The 18,361-nt window shown below is 34.8% G+C and overlaps 1 protein-coding gene across 4 annotated transcripts in view; it reads right to left on the bottom strand.

Annotated features, from left to right (window-relative positions):
- LRFN5 (leucine rich repeat and fibronectin type III domain containing 5) overlaps positions 1–18,361 on the bottom strand; it is a 315,208-nt gene that overhangs the window by 141,461 nt on the left and 155,386 nt on the right. For 2 of the 4 annotated variants that reach the window (XM_004389791.2, XM_023724775.1), the window contains exon 2: positions 1,370–1,545. The exons of the other annotated variants lie outside the window; for them this stretch is intronic. The gene's annotated coding sequence lies outside the window, so the exon portion shown is untranslated. The remainder of the gene's footprint in view (positions 1–1,369; positions 1,546–18,361) is intronic. 4 annotated transcript variants of the gene reach the window in all.

Here is an 18,361-nt window from a genome sequence, read left to right as displayed (position 1 = left end):
TGCAATTACAGTTATAGTGAATTAACCTCAATATAACCTACATATACCCATTTTGTTTATTTCATAAAAGTAGTACTTCAACATTAGATTAAGCATACAACCACAAACATACTGCCTGACTGCTCTTTATTAAATCTCATGCAATTTGTAGGACCGTGATTCAGAAATAAATGCTTAACAGCAGTATACATGTTCCTTTAAAGAGATATACGCTTCTGTTGCAGATATACTGAGGCTGCGATATTTGTAAAATAAAACTAAGGTTATTATGTATTTTCCACCCTTTCCCTTCAAGGAGATTTCAATCGCTAAGCATCCAAACTCTGACAAACAGACAATCTAAATTATATCAAAATGTTGCCCTCTATAAAAAATATACCCATAATCCCATAATCATTGCTGGTAGTGACATTGTGATACAAACATATCCATAAAGGCAGTAAGTGATGCCTGTGTGTCAAGAATCCTTGACAAGAAGAAATATCTCAAATTTAAACCAAATAAACTAGAAAAATGGCAAAACAATAGGATTATAACATAAAGACAGGCCAGGAAAATCTAAACTTTTCTGGAGAAATTGTCTTTATTTTTCAAATCCTATGACCATAAATAATCTTGTAATTGATGTATTTCCTGATTGATCCAGAAATTAGGAAGTCCAAAAAAAATGTGTTGGTTAACTACTAGCTGGGATTTTGTTTTTGTGTTGTATACAGTGCATTATGTTATACATTTTGTAGACTCTTTATATTTCCTAATTCCTTTTCCTACATATGATTTCCCTTTTCTTTAATTTACCTTTTATGCATATTCATAGGGTGCCAGAAACTTTCCTTGAATGACACGGAAAACACATGTTTCAATAAACCAACCAATCAGAAAAAGTGCTGTTTCTAGTACCTGCTCGTTACCATCCATATAGTGTTTGGTGATCCCAGTCATGTAAAGATTACTTAATTTTTAAGAATCAAAAGACCAGAGATTTTATTTCATTTTTACAACTCATTACTCAAAATTTTTTGATCTACATACTTGGTCATGCTGAACCTGTTTACTCATTTGCAAACATTGTTATCATAATCTCTCTTCTACCTATAACTCAAGGCTACAAATAAAACTATGACAATGCATAGAAAACTCTTGAAAAAAAATCAGAAAATTCCATAAGTATATAGGTCAACATTAAAAAATGGCACATTTTGTATCTCTAGAAACATACAATGACTCAAGAGAAAAAAAAAAAACTACGTAATTAGTGATGATTAACATTGGTTTTAAGTTGTACATTAATTTGCAAGATTTGTAGTTAGTCTCCTCCAAGTGTTTTTAAACCCACTGGCAATGATTAAATTGAATGCAATCAACTTACTTCTGGAGCCTGAACAGTTCCTCACTGCTGTGAAGGAGTCAGCACTCTGCCTGGCTGCTGCAGAAGACGGACAGGGTGAAAGCATTTCCAAAGCTGATTCTGAAGATGGTGTTAGGAGTAAGGACGCTCAGCTACTACATATCTTCTCACCACCTGGCTGAATGGTTACAGGGACTCTTCAAAGAAGACAAGCACAAAAAAAGTGTATCAAAAAATGCTTAAGAAGTATACTTGAAAAATAAAGTTCCTGTTAACTGTGTGACCAATCTTAAACTATTATCAGGAACATTACTAAATATAATTTAAATAGATTTACATAATAAGGCTTTCCTGTGGAACACGCAATATGCTCTATTCCAGTTACTATGTCAGCATTCTGCTTTTCATTTTATGGTAGGAGTTTTCATCTCTCAAAACTGAAGATTGCTTAAATAATTGCAAACGTCATCATTCAATTTTATTAATATTTCAATCAATTCAACTTGTAGGCTAATGTTACAAATTGCATAATTCATCACCTACTTTGTACCAAACACATGTTGCTATGGAAACAGTAGTGAAAGAAGCTAACAAAATTCTGCCCTCATGGAGCTAATAGTCTTATGTCATGTTGCCTATATTTTCTTCAGTAGAGAAAAATTGATCCCTTGCAAACACATATGCCTATGGACAAAATACACAAACATGAGATTTGTACTTTAACTTCATTTCAGATGATGGCTGTTTTCTACACATTTCTGAAGGTCCCGTGTCAATCTAGATAATAATCCTCCTGGCTGTATGAGAAGCAATATTTAATTTTCTTTCCCCCTAAGATTCATGTGATAGTACCAGTTGATTTTCAACCACTGATATTTTTAATGCAGAAATAGGATAAGTTTTTTTTTTTTAATGTTCTTAAGATGAGTAAAAGGATTCTAATTTTAATTTGGCTATGATTTATTTTAAGGATCCCTGGTGGCAACTGAAATGTTGCTGTTTTGAACCCACCAGCTGCCCCACAGGAGAAAGATATAACAATCTGCTTCTGTGAAGATTACAGCCTTGGAAACCCTATGAGTAGTTCTACTCTCTCCTATAGGGTCGCTATGAGTGGAAATCAACTGGATGGCATACAACACACACATACACACACATGATTTATTTCATCTGCAGAAGCAAAAGTAAGACATAATAGAATTTTGAAGTACAACAATTAAAAAAAAAAAAACAGACATAAGATGATAGAACAAGGACTCAGCCATGACTCGGTTTTTTAATTTACTGACTTTGCAGTATCCATTTGCAAAGATATGTGAATGATCTGATAAAGCCAAAATTTAAGAGAGTAATAATATTGTCTTAAGATATCTGATAACCGGGACTTTATATTTAAAATGGAAAGTTAAGCTACTGAGTAATTTAGTAATGACGTAACTCAGAAATGCTAAAAATCAACACACATATCAATGGTAAGGTTGAATAAAAGTAAATTATAGTTTTATATTTCAAGTTATTTACATGAATCTTTAAGCTATTTACATGCCAAACAATGCTATCACATTTTAAATTTTATATTTCTTGTAAAAGTAAGAGGTTTATTTTAGAATAATTAGAACATACCATGCACATGCACAAGCACACACATGAATATAAATATAAATATATATGTTAAATATATGCTAAATATATATAAATATACAGCTATTGTTTGCCTTTTCATGTATTTCCTTCCATGCATATTTTAAAATATGTTTACATTCATATACACACGATAAAAATACAAGAAATCCAGAAGTAAATTTCCATCAAAACAAGATATCCTTCTCAGAGGAAACCAATTTTAGATTTCAGAACATCCTTTCGGAAATAGTCTATGCATATATAAACATGTGTTTGTGTATGTGTGGCACCTTCTATACATATCTCAGGGGACTGCAGTCTGTTTTTCCCTATTCCTTTCATTTAATGTATCTTGGAAATATTCTATTTCTGTCTTCCACAATCAACCCCATCCAGTCTATCATTCATACCTACCATATGCTCACAATATAATCCTCTCACAATCTATCCCCCATTAAAAAATATGCAAATTTCCAGGGTTTTGTTATTATACAAAATATACATATAATCAACTCCAATGTACATACATCTTTGCACATATGTGAGTGAATACTTGTATAATAAATTTCTAGAAGCAAAATACTTAGGCCAAGGAGGATCAATGTTCCTGAATCTTTGATTGTGCTCTCTTCTCTGTAGTATAGGAGGTAGTATGAACAAAAAAATAAATAAATTTGAAATATGAAATGCAGGTTTATAGCAAAACATAACTCCAAATATTATCCTAACCAAAAGAAAAAAGAAAAGTGATGATCACTAATATTTCCACACATTCAATTTGGCAATGAAAAACACAGTAACTGCTGCAGCTCCTACCTAAATTCCAGTCCCCTGGAGAAAGTTCTTTTTATGTATGGTCACATCATTTACTTATGAGAACAAAATTTTCCTTTTCATAATAACTTTTATTAAGCACATAAAACATGTACTACCTCATCCCATCTCCCAAGAATCGAATGAGGTAAATACATAGTACATAAGAACTCGGCTGCAAACCAAATGGTTGGCAGTTCAAATGTACTAGCTGCTCCTTGGAAATCCTATGGGGCAGTTTTACTCTGCAGGGTTGCTATGAGTCGAAACTGACTCAACGAAATCAACTCAACGGCAGAGGGTTTGGTTTTTGGTTTTACATTACTGCTAAAATAGCAGTGTACAGGAAAGTTGGCTAACCTTGGTCAAGGTCATTAAGCTGGTAACTGGTAAAACTGGGGCTCTCACACAGAGGTGTACCACTCCTAATCAATGCTCTCTTATCTTGTGATGTAACTGAAGGTTTCAGAAAGCCATTATAAAATTCTATAGTGAGGAAACCCTAAAAAAAGTGTTTTTTGTTTGTTTTTTTTGTTTTTTAGTCATATATTCTGGTCATTGCAAAGCCCAAGGTAGGAGACTTCAGATTAGGAGTGCTACTACTGCAGTATTCCAGTATCATCATATAAAGATTTCCTTTTCCCTTGATAGTATGTTGAAATGAAACGTAAGAAATTCTGACCAATTCCCTAGTTCTAAGTTGTTGCTATATTGGCCTTCTTCCACAGTCTTAGAAAATTTGGCAACTGTTATTGTTTATGTACATGAATTTCTAAGAAATATGGTTCCCCTTCTAACAATTATCTTGGATGCCAACACTAAATTCTGAAATAACTCAGGAAACACGGGCAAAACTTAGGAAGTTATTAGGGCACATCTTTATAAAAACTGAGAATCATTACCTCCTGCAGCTCCCAATGACAACTTTCTTCCTCTCTGCAATGTCTGTGCTATGTGTTCATCAGCTGCTTGAACATACCCACTCACAGGAGACTCATTATTGGCAAAGGCAGGACTTGTGTTTTAAACGCTTACAGATCTGGGTTTGAATCATAGCATTACTTAGTATACTCATGAGAAAACAATACCACAAAAAGTTGTAGTTATTTCAAAGCATAATATGTAAAAGTGCCTATCATAGTGCTTTAGTCATTATAGGCATGCAATTAATTTATTTCCCTCGGGAAGTTCTTCCTAAGGCTGCCCTAAGTTTCCCCCATTGGACAACAAGAAAATCTTTCAAATATTTGAAGATAACAGTGATATAATCTTAAGTATTTTCTTCAAGTTAAATATCCTCATAGCTTGCACAATTATGAATCCAATAAATGGTATCATTATCCATCCCACATTTTTCCATCTTATCCCAAATAGAACAAAGTAAACAATATGGAGGGAGGTGTCTTATACTAGTCTTTAATTATATTTATCTGATATTAAAAATGATTAAAAATTAAACATTTAGGCTTCCAGATGTTTGATCTCCATGATGACATAAATACCCAGCTAGTTGGAAATATATGAATGATTGAATCATATTGTTCCCACTGAAATTAATTCAATCTCTTATTTAATAATCATGTAACAATACAAGTTTGACATAACAGCCGTACTCTTTAGTGGGCTGCTCCAAAAATGAGGGTATAACATAAGGAATGCTGTTTTATTATGAAAAATAATTTGAAATATAATTTGAACAAGGAAACAGACTAGAATTGGAAATTATTTCATATTAATGAGTTTTTTAAGTACATAAATATTCAGAGAGATTCATATAAATATTATTACTAAAACATGCTTACCTCATCACTGGTACTGTTAAACCTACTTTAAAAATTAAATTAGAGGCACCGATTGAATATGGAAATACATTTATGTTATCAGATAAAAATGCAGTACCACATACTTGGCTATAGGAAAATGTTTACAAATTATTACACACATCTAGAATCATATGATAAACAATGCACCACTAGATTATTTATTGCTTAATGTAAATGTCACATTGTAAATGAGAACAACTAATCATTCCTTTCCTCTAATAGCAAGGATTCAGCAGTTAAATAATATATAAATCTTGGTGACCTAAAAATTTTATTACTGCATTTATAATTTCCCATTAATGACTCACAGACTCTAACTTTAAGTGATGCTGTATTTCTGTAAGATACAACCCAAGGTGAAGAACTTTTCTGGGGGGACAGAGCACAGGTAGAAGTGATTTTTTTTCCTTATTTTAAAGGAATTACCTCTATCACTAAATTCCATAAAGATTATTTCATATAATGGATTTCTCACTATAAAAAATGGATACTCAATACTGGTTCAGCATAAAACAAAAGGCATTATCATAATCTCACCTTACTTATAAAAATTCTATTTACAAGATTATGGTTTCAAAATTAGTATACAAAAAGAAACAATGGAAATGCAATGTAAAATGCAGGTGAGGTGAGTAAGTATTTTTACTTGCCTAACTAATATTTTCTCAAATGATTGGGTCAAAAGAATCCAAAATAGTAGTAAAATATACTTAAAAAATTAAATCCTTCACAAGAAAAATGTACTCTGTTAAATGTTTTCTTGAAATTCCTTTGAATTTTATAATTCTGGAAACATTTTTTTCTTCCAAAAGTCAACTTTGAGTCCCACATCTTCATCCATTGGTGAAGTCGGGGAGTAGTCCTTTGGCTTCTTCCTTTGCTAGCTCTTGATCTGCCCTGACAATCTAAAGGTTTGTCCTGCTTTGTTCCTTTGAAACCAAGGAAAAATACAATACAACATTTGTATTACCCTTAGTGATATGTCAAATGTTCAAAAACACGTATTATGTTCCCATTAATGTGAAAACCCTATGGGGCAGTTCTACTCTGTCCTGTAGGGTCGCTATGAGTCAGAATTGATTTGGTGACAATGAGTTTGAAAGTGCATTTCAATGTGCCTCCTTGGTAATGTTCCTTTTCAATAGAATTTCAAAACATGTATTATGTCCTCTCTTCAGGTATTCTGATTAGCATGTAAACTGGTAGAAACCAGATCGGTTTGTAGTGTGGGGGATGAGAAAGTACTTGTTTCATTTGTTTATTAGTATTAATTATATAAGTAATACATAAATGCATACTGTATTATTCCTCACAACTGCATGTGAATCTGCCATTATGTCAAAATAAAAGGTTTAAAAATTAATAAAACACACAAAAGTAATAAAACATAAATTGGTTAATTAAATAATCAATGAGAAGAACACAATTGCTGCTCTTTTTGGTTACCAGAGCACATCAATGACATTATTGTAAAGAGCTGGGATTAGGTTTTATGCCAGGAATGTGATGTGGTACACTAACCAACTACTAAGCACCCTGCTTAACTGGTGTTGGGTTGAATCTCTACCTGCTCTTGCCTGATATATTTTCCTTAAAGACAAAAAGAAAAAAAAGGGGGGCTGCGGGGGGGATTTCTGGTATCTAGGAAATGTGAAGAGGTTTAAGAGTGAGAGAAAACGCTTAATAGTGAATAGGAACCATTTTGTGTGGGTTGTTTCTGTTGCTGTTTCTTTGCTTTTAATTTATTATTTTAAGCTCTGATCAAAATGCTGAATTATATCAAAAAATTATTTAAAATGCATAAATCAAACAAAATTAACCTGAAGTATAAGTAATATAAACCCACAGGTATGAAGACATAATGTACATACATAAATCCACATGCACATTAGTAGACATTTCCAGTACACAGACATAAGTGTAACTCATTTTATAATGCTCATTGTAAGAACACTAGAGTATATATATCCAACTGAAATTAGTGTGTTGAACATGAGGCTGTAAATTCTGGGCAACTGTTGAGTAATTAGGAATTAGATTTACACTGGGTTAACATAAGACTCTGGATCAATCTCAAACAGACCAGGGACCCACACGAAGCATGCAGTGGTTTAAAACCACTCCAGACATGCTGAAACACAAAGTGAGTGAAGAAAATATTTAGAAGTACAAAGGTACTGCTTTTTTCTAGGCGGGAGGAGGGCTTAAAAATACATTTACAACACAGGGAGGAAATAAGAGTTTAGAAGTGAGTGATCTCACACATTAATATATACCACTCTCAGATGGTAGATCGTCTACCTTAGATTTTCTATTGGCCTTGAAGCTCTTCAAGGACCTGGAACATGATACAGATAACTATATTTCCTACAGCATCTACTATACTCATCTACAGACCACAGACACTCAAGAAATACAAATTAAAGATTGTTGACTGCAAATTAAGGAAAAGTATATACCGAAAAATGTAGAAAAGTTACCTCTTTACAGGAAAGTTTCTAAAAGAAAAGATGACTCAAAAAGAGATGAATGCTCTAATAGCTAACTCTATATGATTCAATCAAAATGATTTCTATGACAAAGAGGTCATTGTGAAGAAGAAAGTCTAAAAAAAACCCATGAAGACTGCATGGAAGGAATTCTCCATAAGGTCAAATTTTACCATAAGGTCATAATTTAAAGTAGTACGTACAAAAGACAGAAGGAAGGATGCATAACCAAAGATGAAAACAAAATAGTATTTGCAAAGCACTTTCAGATACATTATTTCATTAGACAGTAACCCTGCTGTCCTTGGTCTTTTCTTATTCAGCATTTTGGCACTGACTTGAAAGAGGACATAAGAAATGGTGCTTATTAAATCTGTGAATCTGTGACTTTGCATAAAACTGGGATTTAAAAATGTCTCCATAGGTTTAATGGATGGGCCAAGACTGTCAAACTGAAATACAATAAAGCCAAAGGTAATGAAGCTTAGATTGAGAAACTTAACTATTAAAGTTCAGCGTGTTGAATATTTCTTCAAAAAGTAATTTATATGAAATACACTTTAGAGATTAATTATCTCCATAATCCTTAAGGGTCAACAATTTTGGGACCGCAATCTAAGCATTCATTCATATAAATGGAATATCTACAACAAGTCTAACAATTGCAGCGAATTATTTGGTCCTTATCAAACCATATCTGGAATATGGTGTGTCTCATTCTGAATTCTGGTGAAACAGGCATGAAAAAAAGACACACAAAGAAAGCAAGGCTACTTCAACCACTGAAAATAAAAATGGTTGAAAAAATGAAAATCTTAGTGTAGAAAAGAAATAAGGTACAGGCAACAGACTACCAAACATCATTTGGAAGGGGAGGGGATGCTAACCCAGAGAGCATGATTTAGAATGAAGGATAGGAGTTTCACGGGGATTTGATTTTTACATTAATTGTAGTCCCACTTTAGCTTGGGCTGCCTTAAGACAGTGAGTTCATTGTTTGCTAATAGGCTCATTCTATATGGATACCAAAGATGGCATTTTTGCTGGGACTTTGGGTTGGAGGAGATGACCATGAAGATCTGTACTAGTGCTAATGTCCTATAGGACTGCCTCTAGTAAGGTATCCAGGGTCAGACTGGTTCTTCCTCAAAGGCAAAGTGACTTTCATGCAGCCTCAAACTGTGACTCTGTTTCAAGAGGCCTGTACCAAAGTCCTGAATAAATAGAGACATCTACGTAGCATCACTGAATGAATAATGTGATAAATATTTAAGAGCAAATATAAGTGAGAAAATTCACCTCATCTCCTAGGACATATATATAAGCAATATGTTCTTATGCCTACACACACACACACACACATATATATATATATATATATGGAAGTATATATATATATGGAAGGGATATCGTTTAACTTATTTTTTTCAATGTGTGCTAATTTGTGAATGAGATTATTGCCAAGGAAATTGTAACCTTCATTTACAACCCTCAAAATGTATGCATTTGAACTTTACAGTAAGTGCTATTAGCTCTGTGAAGTTTCTGAGCAAGAGCACAATCTGATTTTCTTCTTTAGAGTGATTACATGTATTAGCCAAACGATTCTGCATAGGTGGTAACTAAGCTCAGTATAAAATAAAAGCCAACTTTAATATTGTAGATATTTGTACTTTACCGTTTTCAAAGCCTTTTCATACATGTTTCTGAGTATGAACTTCAAAATAGCCTTAACAGGCAGGTAACACTGTTATCATTTGCTCTCATTTCTGGGGCCCGGAGATGAGGGGTCAGTTGTACAAGGACATGCAGCTATTTGGTGGCAGGTAAAAGACCAACCTAGAATCTCTGACTTCTCATCAGTCTCCTTCCACTCAACTCTATGCTTTAGATTTAGAAAAAAAGTTACTCAGGCACTCAGGCACAAGAAACTTCAACCAAGTAATGATGTCAAGAAAGAAGAGAATTGATGGTACTATAAAATATGTGAGCCATAAGAAATAAAATGGAAATGTAATTCATATGTGACAAATTGGTAAATTATTTATGCTCACTTGTAATTTATTTTGCAGCTAAGGGTAATATATGTTTAAATTTATCTCAACATATCAAAAATGGATAAACCAAATAGAAAATAAGTTTTAATATAGAAATGAAATTTAGAGATAGTTTCAAAATGTGCATATATTCCTACTGATGTTGGTTTTGATATTATGAAAAGTATTAACTTTTGATATTATTTTATTAGAATAGGTTCTGGTTTCCAACCTGCATCAGTAACTCTACTTATTAATTATGGCAATGATTTTAGTGGTGGTGAACACTCAAATATAGAGTGAAAATTTTCTTATCTAATCAATGAAGTTCTGTCCTTAACCCCTGGTTCTTTCTGCACTCACTCTCCACTAGGTTTATGGTAATTAAGTATTCCACTATCTCTCACCTGCACTAATACAACAGCCTCATAAATGGAACACTACTCCAGTCTTATTACAAGACAACATATGCTCCATACTTCTATCTTTTCACCACCATAATTTGTCACACACAAAAAAACTAGTATGGCATATGAGGCCTATAGGCACCTGGCTTCCACTATCTTCATACACTAAGCTCCATTTATACTAAACCATATACTTTTGATTATGACTTTAAAAATCTCTCATTAAACTTGCAAACCCTAAAACCAACTTGCCTTTGGATATGCGAGGCCTCAACACAAATTGCTCTTTCAACATGGAAAATCCTTACCCTCTTGCCTTGATAAGAAGGACTACTCCATATTTAGCACAAGTATCTGAGACAGAGAAGGAAAAAAAAAATCTGTTACATAAACAGATTTACATTTTTGAACAATTAGACTGTCAAATGATGGCCAAAGTGGAAGCAGAGAGACCAGTTAGGAGATGATTTCCATAGTCTAGGGCATAGATGTGATTCTTAGATTAGGATGGTGGCAGAAGCAAAGATGGAACTTCAACAGATGCAAAGCCAGCACTCTTGAGCATTGTGCTACAAAAAGCAGTATTTAAAATTTAGACTCTTCAACTTGCTAGCTTTATGATTCTGAGAAAGTCATTTCATCTAAGTGCCAATTCTCTCATCATATATATTTTACATAGGAATTAAATGAGATCCTGTAAGTGAAGAGTCGGGTACATAGATGATCATAAGTAAGGGAGCGTACCTTTTAAAAGTATCAAATTTGGTAAATTTGGGGCAGATTTTAAAAAATGGGGTGGCAGCACTTCAGATATTGGATGCCAACTTGTAGAAAAAAATGACATCAGAGAAGTCATATGAATTAAAAACATAATTTAAAAAGGAGAAAGTTTTAGATAATTTCAATCATAAGCAAAAATAAAACAGAGTGACAGACCTTTCAGAGTGTGCTCAGACCTTGTCCTAGAATCAATTCTCTCACAGATGTTTTGTTCTTGGCCAAGTTACTTAACTTCTTGCATTATTAAAGATTTGGGATGAACGGTAAGGCCCCTGGACTACATAAAAACAAAATCTATTTTTTAAACTGAATAACTAGAGGTTGAATTGCCCATTTTGTGCAAGACATTCTATTGGATTCTACCCGTCTAATAACCAGACTAGGACCTTTCATTTAATTAACATAAAAAGATATAAACAAGGTATTACCAATGATCAGAGAAGGATAACACAACTTCAAATTCTCTATTATTTAAAAACTCTCATCCTCTTTGGCAAAACAACACTATCATTGGGGACCTATTTTAGTGGAAAAATATATACAAATACAAAGTATGTATGCGAAGATATTCATTAGATACATGTTCATGAAGGTGAATTGGGAGATAAGAAAGAACTAATGCTCAAAAACAGAAAAATGGTTATGTAATAGATATTTGATTAGAATACTATGTAGGCATTAAAAATGAAAATCATAGATAGTATTATTAACATAAAAACAACTTACAATGCTAATCAATTGTTGTAACTGCTTCTATACATCAAGACCAAACTCAAACTCAGTTTCTTCTAGTAATCCTTACCTGACTCCTAAGTATGGTTAGTTAATCATATTCTGGATTCTTTCTAAAACTTAACATTTATGACACTTTGTTTTTTGTCTGTCTACAGATTTATCCTCTTGAAAAGTCCATAGCTTATCTACCATTTTACTCTCAGAATCTAGCAGTGTCCTCGTTCTTACGAGCCACTAAAATGTTTACAAATTTAGTAATTTATCTCTGCTAAAAAGAGTAATTTATCTCTGGTCCTGTCTTGCATAGGAACAGAATTGAAGGGAATAGAGAAATGGTTGTTACTGTCAAAATTTGCTGAAATGGTGGTAAGCAATGAAAACCATTTTATATTTTTAAATAACAGAATTAGTTGTAATTAGCATTCCACATTATTTGTACAAAAAGATAAAAATTAGAAAACAGATTTTTAAAAAGTCCTTTTTTATTTACTGTTTTATTTGTATCTATAATATAATGAACAGCACTGATGATATGGAATATATATTTTCAGATTTATTTATAAAAAAATTAAATTCTAAAAAAAAAATGTAACGTTAAGATAACAGAATTTGGGGCCAAAAAGACTATAGAATTGATTAAGATCATCATATTTTTAAACCCTAAGTTTATATACACTTTGATTTCATCAATTATAATTTTTAATACTAGTTCTTCTGGAAAACTATCTCATAAAGTGAATTTTTCTTCACTTATTTGACAATACAATATTACATTTTAAATTTTACCCTAACAATCACATATATTACAAAATATTTAATATTAGAAAATCACTGCTAAATATTTACATCAAAAATTAGAAAAGTTTACATTATACCTACAGAATTCATTAACTTAAATCTATTCAGTTTAAGGTTACAAACATAAAAATAAACTTCAGTTAAAAAATCACTTCTTCATAGAGTTATTTAAGATATCAAAATATGTTCAATCATTATCTAACAAAGATAAGAAATTACTGAAATTATAAAAGTATTCCTACTCAAACTAACAGTCTTTCCTATACTTAATGTTGCTGTTGTTAGGTGCTGTCAAGTGGTTCTGACTCATAGCGACCCCATGTACAACAGATTGAAGCACTGCCAGGTCCTGTGCCATCCTCACAATCCTTGTTATGCTTAAGCCCATTGTTGCACCACTGTGTCAATCCATCTTGTTGATAGTTTTCCTCTTTTTCGCTGACCCTCTACTTTACCAAGCATGACGTCCTTCTCCAGGGACTTGTCCCTGCTGATAACATGCCCATAGTATGTGAGACAACGTCTTTCCATGCTTGCTTCTAATGAGCATTCTGGCTGTACTTCTTCCAAAACAGATTTGTTTGTTCTTCTGGCAGTCCACAGTATATTCAATATTCTTCATCACCACCATAATTCAAAGGCATCAATTGTTCTTCAGTCTTCCTTATTCATTGTCCAGCTTTCCCATGAATATGAGGCGATTGAAAACACCATGGCTTGGGTCAGGTGCACCTTAGTCCTTAAAGTGACATCTGTGCTTTTTAACACTTTAAAGAGATCTTTTTGCAGCAGATCTGCCCAATGCAATACATAGTTTGATTTCTTGACTGCTTCTTTTATGGACATTGATTGTGGATCCAAATAAAATGAAATCCTTGACAACTTCAATCTTTGTTCCGTTTATCATGATGTTGCTTATTGGTCCAGTTGTGAGGATTTGTGTTTTCTTTATGTTGAGGTGTAATCCATACAAGGCTATGGTCTTTGACCTTCATCAGTAACTGCTTCAAGTCCTCTTTGCTTTCAGCAAGCAAGGTTGTGTCATCTGCATATCACAGGTTGTTAATGAGTCTTCCTCCAACCCTGATGCCCTGTTCTCCTTCATCTGGTCCAGCTTCTCGGATTATTTGCTGAGCATACAGATTGAATAAGTATGATGAAATGATATGACCTTGATGCACTCCTTTCCTGACTTTAAACCACGCAGTATTCCCTTGTTCTGTTCAAACGACTGCCTCTTGGTCTAAGTACAGGTTCCCCATGAGCACAATTACGTGTTCTGGAATTCCCATTCTTTGCAATGTTATCCATAATTTGTTATGATCCATACAGTCGAATGCCTCCTGTACTTAATAGAAAACTATTATCCACCCCCCCGCCACAAAAAAAATGAGGATAGGGAATACAGTCTCTTGACAATTTGACTGAATGATTGAATGATTGCAAAAAGTGAAATTATTGCTGAAAACTCTCACTCTGGTTTTCAAACTGCAGTTTAGATTTTTTAGATGTCATACATGAATAAATAGTTAACTTATGTATTGAACTGAGGGAATTTTTTTAAGCCAGAATGCATGGGGTCTTTAAAATTGTTAACAATTTCATTTTTAAAAGATCTCACAAAAACAACATACTTGATCAATTTTTGATGGCACCATTAATATTAAAGTTGCCATTTTTGTCAAGGCTATAAAAAAGTCTCTCATCTAAAATGCTCAGACTCTCAACTGATGTAAGAACATTAGAACCAAGAGACTCATAAAATGTTTTGGCTTCAAGATAGAAGACAGCTATAAAATCTGGAAACCTTCCCAATCTTATGCAGCAGACTTGATGGTTTCTCCTAATGAAGAAGAATTAAGAGAGAAAATTAGAAGTCTAGGAAAGAATATAATTCTTAATTACAAAGGAATCTGAGAGTTAAAGGGTTTATAAACATTTTTAAGAACAGTGCAGTATCTTTCACTCTTGTCTTACCAAAAGATAGAAAATGGTTTCACTTTGCTTTGTTTTTATACTTGAAAAATGTTTATCGTTTTTGAAAAGGCTAAGTAGAGATGTGTTTTTGTTTCTGAGAGTCCCTGGGTTCATTAAAATGATCTATATGAGGCTTAGACACTGTTAAACTTTTCTGCTGAGTGATTATATTCAGTGTTTTATTTTCCTCTGGATTATAGATTTTTTAAAGTTGTTAGTCTGAACTCTCAGAGAGGTAGTTACAGCCCATTTTATTTGTGTTTTCTTCAAAAAGAAGCAGTACCAACTAATTTTGTCTGCATGAGCTTTTAGCGATTGCTGACCCCACAGGTTTATCCAATAAATTTAACTAACGGCAGAAGGCCCAATGGGAAGATTAGCCCTTTAGATTCAGTAAACCACACACACAGGAGCAATACAGCCAACATCATCACCATAATCTACCCACTGAATGAGCGCTGACCTGAAAATAAACATGGACCTATTTTATTGCAGTGATAGCAAAAACAAAGCAGATGCTATTCCTAAAATGGGTGGTGGGGAGTAATTTAGGGATGTTCTAATGCAATTTCTGTGTGCTTAAAGACAGTAGAAACTCCTAAAACAGAATATAAGGGGAAGAAAAAATGGTTTTCTTGGGAAGGAGACCATGGACAAAATTGGAGAAAAGGCCAAAATGCATTCAGATGGTTTTCGTCCAAAAGACTTGTCATATTTTCAATAAAACCTAAATGCTACCAGAAGCTCCTTCTGAAACACTCTGGAAAAAGGTCTGTGTGCAGAGATATTTAAAAAGGAAGCTCGTTCAGCATCCACAAACAAGCATTTAATAGTCAATCTTAAACAAAGATGTAGAAAGGGTGACTTTATTTCCTCTTATATTTCTCTTTTGGAGACCTTTCCCTTTTTAGTGTCCATTCTCTACCCCATCATTGGACAACACATACTGCCATTCTATCCTTATCTCAAATACAGTGCTATCTGTAACTGGCCTCTCTGAATAATTTACACGCAAATGTTATGAAGGGCAATTGCGTTCGTGATTATTTTGTCACAGCTTCTCCACCACCATCTAACAGTCATGCATCTTTCATAGTTTGAAATCTTTAGGCATACAAAGAATAAAAATACCTGTTCAAAGTCACATACACAGCCAAAGGCATTCCATACCTAGAATCCATATTTTTCAGACTTCAAGTCTGAACAGTTTTTAACAATTTTGTTGTTAATATTGTTTTTGTTTTGTTTTGCTTTGATTGGGTTTGGTTATTATATCATGCTACAACAACTTGGCTACTTCAAATAGTGATTTGGTATTTATACAGCACGGACCTCCCTATTAAATGTTATAGGTATTCAATAAATACTTCATTAAAAAATGACCTTTAGGCGAGTTCCTGTAAAATGGCGCTCTAGGCAGAAGCACCACGCCATCCCTCCATAGCAAAGATCCGAAAAACTAAGCCAAACAGAGAATACAACAATCCTGAAACCGTAAAACATCAAATGAAGAGATAAAGAACTCAGCCAAGCACCAAATGGAGTGAGAAAACTGACAGAGAAAAGAGAGCAAGAAGAGATTGATGCAGAGGTCCCCTACCAGCTAAAGCAGCGTGGATCCGCCATCTTGGACTCCTATCAGAGACCAGCAATCAGGAGGTACGAGAAAGCAGCCTCATGGAGCGTCCAGCAGGAGACAAAACAACCAGTAATTTGCAATATATGCTTCCCCACCCTCCACCCTCTTCACCCCCACTCAGCCTCCTCTGCTTCCCGTGGACACAATCCCTTGACCAGGAAACACCGGCTGCTTGGATTCCACACACCCGAACAGGCTGGCTCTCTGAGTGCCATTTGTTGGCTGCTGGTGTTGCTTTTTTCTGCTTCTTTTGATTTCTTCCTTACCTCTCACCACCTCCCCCTCCTTTCGCTCAAATATCTGGCTCCGTGTGCCATCTTTGCTTCTTCCTGAGGGGCTGCAGAGCTCCGGTAATTTGTGATATATGCTTTCCCACTCCCTACCCTTCTTCACCCACACTCGGCACCCTCTACTTCCCGCGGAAACAGTCTCTTGTCCGAGAAACACCAGCCCGCAATAGCTGGCTCCCTGAGTGCCATTTCTTGGCTGCTAGTGTTGTTTTTTCTTCTGCTTCTTTTGATTCCTTCCTTACCTCTCACCACCTCCCCCTCCTTTCACTCAAATACCTGGCTCCGTGTGCCATCTTTGCTTCTTCCTGAGGGGCTGTGGAGCTCCATTCGAGTGTGGAGCTACTTCCCAGTCTGGGCTGCCACGCTGGTGGAATCCTGGGGCTTTTGTTCATTTGTTTGTTTTGAATTGTTTGTTTGTTTTCTTTTCCTTTTCTTGAGTTGGGAGCCCTTTCTGACCAGGCGGTGCTGCGTGGCAAGGAGAACTCCTGCTCGTCTTCCACAGACGTGCAGAGGGATCACTGAGGGCATTTCTTTTCTTGTTGGTTTTTTTGTTTTTGTTTTTTGGGGGGGGCTTTCTTGTTCTTTCTTCTTTATTTTTTAAATTTGTTTTGTTTTCTTTTTCCTCTTTTTCCCTTTTTGTCTTTCTTCATTGCTCAGTTTCTCATCTCTCTATATATTCCTTCTCTTTCTATTTCCTGAATACCTGGCGTTGTATACCTCTATGCCTTCTAGCCAGGCTGTACTGCAACACCTGAGAGCGACTTCCCCAGACCTCATAGTTGCACCAGTGGAATCCCTGGGAACTTTGCGATTCTTTAACCTTTCCGATTTTAATTTAATCATTCTTTTCTTTTCTTTTCTTCCTCTTCCCCTTTCTGTTTTTCTCCACTTCATAGTCTCTCACCTCTCCACTCCAATGGCAAGCTCCCCTAGCATTCTTTGTTGTTTGTTTGTATGTTTTTGGCCCCTGTTCCTCTCTCCTCTCGCCCATATCCATCTTAGCACCACACATAACAATCTCCCTGCTGCATCCAGCCTACCTGCACCATGTGCATGACATCACACCACCAAGCAGCACAGGCGTGGCCTACTGGAACCTACCCTGCACTGATTACAGACCGGCTCTGGTGGCTGTCGTAAGTGCCACAAACAACCCATCCCAGTAACTCCTCTTCAGCTAGACCTGCCCTTCCGTACGGTATCTGAGTGACTGACCCTGCCAATTGGAGAAGGAGGCGAAAGTATTGTGCCCACGGAGGAGCAAACAACAAAGAACACACAGTCCTCCTGCTCAGACATAGTCAAATTTTAAAAGAAAAGGGGGGGAATGAAACAAATAAATCTACAATCAATAAACGAGAAAAATAACTACTGAATGCCCGGAAGATAGCAGACGATATCAAAACGTTTAAAAAACAGGACAGGATGTTTCCAGTAGGCATTCAAAATAAAACACCAGATGACTCTCCAGAGGATGAAAATGCACTAGAACTACCTGATAGGGAATTCAAATCTCTAATACTCAGAATTCTCCAAGAGCTGAGGCAAAAAGCTGACAAACAAGAGGAAAACAGACAAATTCATGGAAAATACAGACAAAAAA

This window comes from Trichechus manatus, unplaced genomic scaffold, assembly GCF_000243295.1.
Source record: "Trichechus manatus latirostris isolate Lorelei unplaced genomic scaffold, TriManLat1.0 scaffold00260, whole genome shotgun sequence".
Classification (NCBI taxonomy): domain Eukaryota; kingdom Metazoa; phylum Chordata; class Mammalia; order Sirenia; family Trichechidae; genus Trichechus; species Trichechus manatus.
Note: the sequence above shows the minus strand (reverse complement) of the source record. Positions and strands in the feature narration are given on the sequence as shown.